At 40.6% G+C, this 7471-nt stretch overlaps 1 protein-coding gene across 1 annotated transcript in view; it reads right to left on the minus strand.

Annotated features, from left to right (window-relative positions):
* LOC109465686 (sushi, von Willebrand factor type A, EGF and pentraxin domain-containing protein 1-like) overlaps positions 1-6620 on the minus strand; it is a 51063-nt gene extending 44443 nt beyond the window's left edge. The window contains exon 1 of the mRNA XM_019763070.1: positions 6522-6620. The gene's annotated coding sequence lies outside the window, so the exon portion shown is untranslated. The remainder of the gene's footprint in view (positions 1-6521) is intronic.
* Positions 6621-7471: the final 851 nt, after the last annotated feature.

A 7471-nucleotide genomic window follows, 5' to 3' on the forward strand; every position in this document is an offset into this window, starting at 1 on the left:
GTAGCTAGCCGACATAGGGAGCCAGACTGCCAATGCTCCATGGAACTCAAGAACTCTGATCTGCCAACTGATAAATGTCGCAACAGGCCAGCACGTGCCGGCTTGTCATAAAAACTGCAAATTTACAGTACCAGCTTTGAATTCCTGTGGTTTAGCAGCATTTTTTTGGCTGGAATTTTTTTCCCACACGCACTAGTTTGTCATCCATATAATTCAAATCGGTGTGGCCTTACCTTGTCTAGAGAATAAAAGTTATGATGTGGTTGCTTACCAAATCAATAGAACTATAAAAACAGTATAAATTTCATTCAACATTATACAATAATGTAAAATAGCAGAATTACACTACAAAACAATTGGATGCCCATTATAGATCTCCAAGCAGATCCTTTGGTGGCACTACACAGTATCCAATAGCACTACACAGTATGTGTGTCTCACACTTGCCACCAATAGGATCTGAGATTTGGCCTATGGTGGAACTTGCTAAAGGCATCAGGTGATCATAAATACTTTTCACCCAATTAGACCTAATCATTCTTTTCTTTGATGGCATAAACTGCATATTAGTGCATCCATTGTGGAGGTTGGTTATCACCTATACACAAAGCACACATAGTAAAGATGAGTGAGAAAAAGGGAGGGGAGGTGATTATTCACACCCTGGTGATACAATGAACAAGTTCCAAAGCAGCAAGAGTGAGACTCCAGTCATATCATAGAGGCAGAACAACCTCCTTGGTCAGATGAAGTTGCAAAAGAGTTACAGATGTGGACAGGGGAAGTAAATTAAAGCATTTTCTGAGTTACCAGCCTAAAACTTACAGTGTATGAATTACACACACAAGCACAAAGACACACAAACACACACTCACAGCCAAAATCAAGCGATCATCTAAAAATTTAATTAAAAAGGACCACCTTGAGTGCATACATTGATGTAATTTTGCATGCAATTCTATAGTCAACAGGACTGTTTCAATTGAGAAAAAAGAAATGAAATTGTTGTGGCCTAACAGTTGTTGTTGTTCGTCCGTCGTAGTTGTAAAACAAGCTTAAATGCATAACAAGACTATTAGTCTAATATCCTACTCCAATGGCTCCAGATATAGGGACATTTCCTGCAGATATGTCTGCAGAAATGTCTGCAGGAAAGAATTGATTTCTGCAGGCAGGAATTTAGGTTTCCCCGGCAAAAATTTCTGCAGAAATTCTCCTTCAGAAATTCCTGCAGGAAAAATTCTTCCTGAACAAATTTCTATACATTTTGTCATATGATAGAGTATATGTTGACTCCTTTTTCAAGACTTACTTCATTGTTATGTATTAAAGATGTTTTAACACTTAAAAGTATTACTTATAGGAAAAATAAATATGTAGCAAAGAATTCTATCTGTTAATGTAAGCACATAAGAAGCTGTGAAATGGGATTTCTATTTCAGCAAGGAGAATTTAAAGAGTGTCTCTTTAACCTCCCAGAGACACTCTTTAACCTCATTGAGACACTCTTAACCTCCTTGGTTTTAAGATTACAAAATCTATTTTATAAACAGTTTTAACTATTTAAAAATCATTTTTAATATACATTTGAGTCAGACCACCAATCAGCCCTTAGTGTCAAATAAGGCTGAGATAGAGTATTTGCAGGTCAGACAACTTAATTAAATTCACTTCATTCAGCCTGCAGAGAGACAGTAAACAGATCTTGAATTCCAGGACCTGTAGTCATTGAATGGCAGTCATGGTCATAACTAAATAGTTAGGAAGTGATATTGGACAAATTACTCCAAGCATTCTTCTTCTCAAATTATACAACAGTTACAAAAGAATTATTGTATTATAGAATACAACACAGTGTATTCCATATCTCCCGGTGTACATTGTACCAGCCTGACCACAGGTCAGATTTCCCCATGATACATGTAGGTCTGAGGGCTGGGACTGAGGGTGATATGGGATACACCACATTGTACCAACTCGAGAACACACGCCTTTCAATGTGAAATGAGCCAAAATTTGGTGTTGACCTAGATTAAAAAATACAACAACATCAGTTCCAATGTGCAAATCTGGTATTTGAATTTTCCAGTTATTCTATAGAACATTTTGAAGCCTGTGTGATAACCAATTTTATGTCCGACCTAGGCCGCGATTATGTTTGATACGGATGTTCCGGCCCGTGTGATAACTAGCCGTACGGCCCGGGGGTTCTTTACGTGTACGGTCAGGGCCTTCCAAATGTTCCAGAGAACGATTCAAACGCGTTTCAGCCTAACCGCGTGCACCGATTTCGAAATTTGAATACAAAATTCAGACGTTGAAATTGATGTTGCATTTTCTGGGTTTAGGGACACCAAATTTTCGCTCATCTTGCATTGAAAGGCGCGTTTTCTTGGGTGGGTATGACTGTGACATAAATAAAATACAACACGGTGTACTCCGCAGCGCCCTCTGTCCTAGCCCTCCCGCGGTCAGGCTGGTACCTCGGGCAATACGGAATGCCCAGCATTGTATTCTGTATGGAACCCGGGCTGTATAGCTACTTTATGACATAGACCGGATAGATAGAATACTACACAGTGTATTCCGTATCGCCCAAGCTACCAACCTGACCGCAGGTTCAGCCATCGGGCATCCAATCCAATGCACAGGAGGTCTGAGGCTGATGTCATAGTGATACCCACCCAAGAAAACAGACATTTTAATGAGAAATGTGCCAAAATTTGGTGTATCTAACCAAACAGTGTAACAGAGTTATTTCCAACATCTGAATTCGGTGTTCGAAGTTTCGAAAGCGGCGCACTCGGTTCTAGCGAAATGCTTGTGAAATTATGTATAATGGTCCAAAGTGTTATATATAATTATGTATAATGGTCCAAAGTGTTATGAATAATTATGTATAATGGTCCAAAGAGTTATATATAATTATGTATAATGGTCCAAAGGGTTATGTATAATGGTCAAAGGTGTTATGTATAATTATGTATAATGGTCCAAAGGGTTATCTATAATTATGTATAATGGTCCAAAGGGTTATGTATAATTATGTATAATACCAAAATCATTATGTATAATTATACATAATTATAGTATAATTATCTATAATTTGACTATTCCCAAGGGACTCATCAACGCTTTCCGCATATTCATTACCACCTAATATGTTACCATAAAAAGTATTAAGACAGTTGGGTTAAGCGTTTGGAATTTAAGGGTGGGAGTCCATAATTAAAACGTTTTTCCATAATTATATCGCGGCTTGTTCTAGAAACCTTACCAACAACATAACAGCTTGTAGTACGTCCTTTTGTTCTCATTCATGAATTGCAGCTGAGCTACTTCTCGCAGCCTTGTGTGAAATATGCATAGCGGTTCTTGTCATGCTTTACAACACTTTGCTAGCCCCACAATGCCTTCTGTTTTTGGGTTAAAAAATTCTGGGTTGTCTGTCTGAGACAGCAGTCCCTGACCTGATCTCAAACAAGTTGGTCGTGGCGTCTCTGCCGTCCTGTTCAGTGTTCTGTTCCCGGGCCGACTCGTTCCTGCTCTAACCCGTCCTTCCCTCGCTCAGTGCCTGCCCTGCTGTCTAAGCATGTTGGTGTATTCTTATGGGTTCACCACACCACCATATTGCTTTTTCTGATGTTTCTTCTCCTCCTCCTCCTTCTTCTTCTTCTCCTGCCATTTTTTAAATGGATTCAGCTTCTTCATTTTAGGGCCTAAGGTCCTGAAATTTGGTATCGAGGTACAGTGGGCAAATACCCCTAGGCGTTTTTTAAATTTTTGTGATACAGTCTTTTAGAATGGTCTTATTTGAGTTTTTTGGCTGTGTTATAGCAAATGTATTACTGTGTTAGTGTGCCGTGTTTACCACGTCTGGGCATGAGTCATCACAATGGAATGCAGGGCATCAACCAATAGGCATGCAGCTTTCCTCTATACTTCTTGCTGATTGGCTGTTGGGATTTAACTTGATTAACACCTGCACAGAGCATTTCCACCTGCACAGAGCATTTCTTGCTGATTGGCTGTTGGGATTTAACTTGATTAACACCTGCACAGAGCATTTCCATACTGACAGTATGTCTGTATTCAAGTGTTTTGGTAGGTATTTCAAGCTTTTCTGCTCCAGCATTGGAATGCGGGGCATGAACGTTTTTTTTTTTTTTTTTTTTTTTGAAAATCAACAGTTTGCATTATGCAATTAAAAAACCTAACCAATAAAGTAGGGAATAGCTATCCAACTGTTGTTTTAGTTGTATGTTACTTCATATTATAGTTATATCAATGTAAATCATAGTTTTCCCTTGTGTTTCTCATTCTTTCCCTGCCATGTCGTAAAATGTGGTGAACCCATCGCTGTATTTGCTCCAAAGCAAATATTGGCCTTTCTATTTTTTTTAGTTTTACCGTGGTTTGTTTTCAAAGTTTAAGAATGTGCAAATCGTGTTAGACATGTTGGGAAGAATTTGCATCGTTTTATGTATCGCTAAAAGTTTGTAGCTTCTGTGTTTCATTTCATGAGAAACTCTTGTTATACCTGACATTTGTAAGAAACCTTCTGATTTTTTTTGCTTCACCCATACTCATTATTCATTCTCTGTTCGTTGTTCACTTTCCTTGTCATGAGTTTCTTTTGTCTACCTTTTTTAATAAACATGTAAAGGAAAATTGATCAAACTGCTGTTTTCTTGTGTTGTTAATCAATGTATTTGCATGTAAATGGTGGGCGTCTCCGAGTTAGTCTAATTTATTCGTTGGTTAGTACACCCCTGTCCCTTTGGGGACCGCACTATGTAGATTTAGTCACAAGAAATACAGGCTCCTGATTGGCTGAGGAAAAGTGGCCATGTTCTAAGGTAACACAAAAAATTATTATCTTATACCAATGATACAGAATTGTTGCCAACAATATTCTAGGAAAAGTCACCAAGTTTGGCCGTTTTACGGCTAGCCGTTCAGACGCTAGGTGACATCAAAGTTGCCGCGGGCACTTTTAGCCCCCCCCCCCCGTCTAGTTAGGGTTAAAAAAACTACAAAAATATCAGATCTATTAATATCAAGCAAATAATGAAAGCCAATCAAAGGCAACTGGATATAAAGAACATACTATCAACCCAAAATATAGTAATAATACTTGATCAAAATTTAATGTATGTATCATTTGCCTCCGTTTTCTCCAATGAGCGGACAGTTTGTCTTTCCTGGAGGCTGCAATTTCTTCTGTTTATAATATGATTTCAAGTGCCCAAGGCCTGCAGTCTGACCTTGATGTGCTGACGGAATGGCAAAACCGTTGGCAGATGTCGTTCAATCCCTCTAAATGCCATATCTTCACATTTCCGGTAAAAGAAATCCTTCCAGAACGCAGTATTCTCTTTGCAATGAAATCCTAACGTCAGTTAAGACCCACCCTTATCTCGGACTCCAATTGTCCGACGATCTGCGGTGGGACACCCATATCAACCACGCCACTAGCAAAGCTGGTAAAGTTCTAGGGGTCATTCGGCGCAATTTGACCTGTTATCCATCTCGGGTCAAGGCCACCTGTTACAAAGCGCTGGTTCGGCCCCACTTGGAATACAGTGCCACCGTCTGGGACCCGTACACCACCAAGGGGATACAGGCGGTGGAGGCCGTCCAGCGCAGGGCCGCCCGAGTGACCCTGAATGACTGCCAGCGGACTAGCAGCGTGACACAAATGCTCAACGACCTGCAGTGGCCTCTCCTCACAACTTTTTATAAACTAACCCATAACATCATTAATATCCCCACCAGCAACCTGCTCAAGCCAGCCCAAGGGCGTACCCGAGGGAGCCACCAGTATAAATATTAACCTATACATGCACGAATATTCCTTCTTCCCTCGCACACGCCCCCCCCCCATGGAACGCCTTGCCTGGCCCGGTAGTTATGGCTCCCACCGTTGAGTCCTTCCGGGCCAGGCTGGAGGGCTGCCCGCCTTAGACCAAGCCCCCCCCCCAAAGTGCCCCATCTGGGGCTATATGGGGGTGTAGCCGGGGCTCACATAACATCTTTGAACCCCGGCAAAGATGAAAATGAAGTGGGCTATACAATGATTTAGCATTAGATGTGTCTCCCTTTGATTAGAGATAAAGATTTTAACTAGTAAGATGATCACACTATTGTGCGCAGGACTCCATTGTCCCATGTACCCGCTGGTGTAGTCTATCGGGAATTCGACACCACCTATATGTGTACAGCCTCATCTCTATCGAGCTTAAAGGACCGTCCGTAAATTCATAAATGACGTAGACTACATTACCGACTAGACTTCGCAGGAGCTTGAATTTGAAAATTTATTGCGAAGTTACTTATATCTTATAAATACCCAATCGATCCATAAGAATTTAAAACCTCTCAAAAGGAGTGTTAACGTTGATAAGTCTTTACGTTGGGAAATGTGTGAAGTCAATAGTTATTTCCTTGGAATTGTTTTCAATGTACAGCATTCTTAGATCTACATTAAAAAGGATTAACAGAAGAAAGATAGTCTTTACCCTTCTTATGCTGTGTCGTAGATACTTGCACTGTAGTATGGGTGGTATTTTGGGCTGCTGCCTGTCGTTCCAATTTCTTGACAACGGTATGTGCGATTGTTTTCTGACGGTCCACCTTTAGCTCGACGTCTGATTTGACTCGATATCGCAATACAAATAGTTTTATCACTGCTTTAAAGGTCATGTAAATCAGACGCACCACTCTGGACCCGGTGACGACAACACTGTGTGGACTTTGTGCTTCTTGGCTGGCGGCCACAGTTCACCTCCAGGCGCTTTGTCTTCATTTACCAAATTTGGACCAGAAAATATTTGACAGACAATTATGTAGAGACAGAAGCCATTGCAAAGACTAACGTAATACGCCAAAAAACAGTTACTCAAGTGACGGCAGCTGGATATGATTTTGTAAACGGGTAGACGTTTTAGACGGTCTGCAATGCTCCTTGTACCTAACTTTGAGCGGCCGACTTGTCTCTCCGATGTAGGTGTTGTTACAAATGGGCTCCTCACATTTGAGTCTGTAAATAACAATCACCTTGGTACCTTTGTGAGGTCGATCCTTAGGGTGTACCAGTCTATGTCTAAGGGTTAAGTGAGGTTTGAAGTAAGAGTCTGTTGAAGTTTTGGAGGATCCGTCCAAGTTTCTCAGATACTGGATGTCTAACCTCCATTGACATGACTAACGTAATATGACTCCATGAAATTAAAAATGAAATTGGTGTTTATGTGGCTTTATCATCTCTTTATTTTTTATTACTAGTTACCATGGTAACTCATAGTCTTGCGATTCACCAACACCTACCTACCTACCAAAACCCGATCGAAATCTATTCAAAATGCGGTCCACAAATCCACAAGCACCCCCCTCCCACCTCCAGACACACACACCGCTTTGAACGCATAATTTTATTGGCATTGGGAAAGGTATCAACAAGAACAAAATCTTT

This window comes from Branchiostoma belcheri, unplaced genomic scaffold (assembly GCF_001625305.1).
Source record: "Branchiostoma belcheri isolate BF01 breed outbred unplaced genomic scaffold, Haploidv18h27 scaffold156, whole genome shotgun sequence".
NCBI classification, from domain to species: domain Eukaryota; kingdom Metazoa; phylum Chordata; class Leptocardii; order Amphioxiformes; family Branchiostomatidae; genus Branchiostoma; species Branchiostoma belcheri.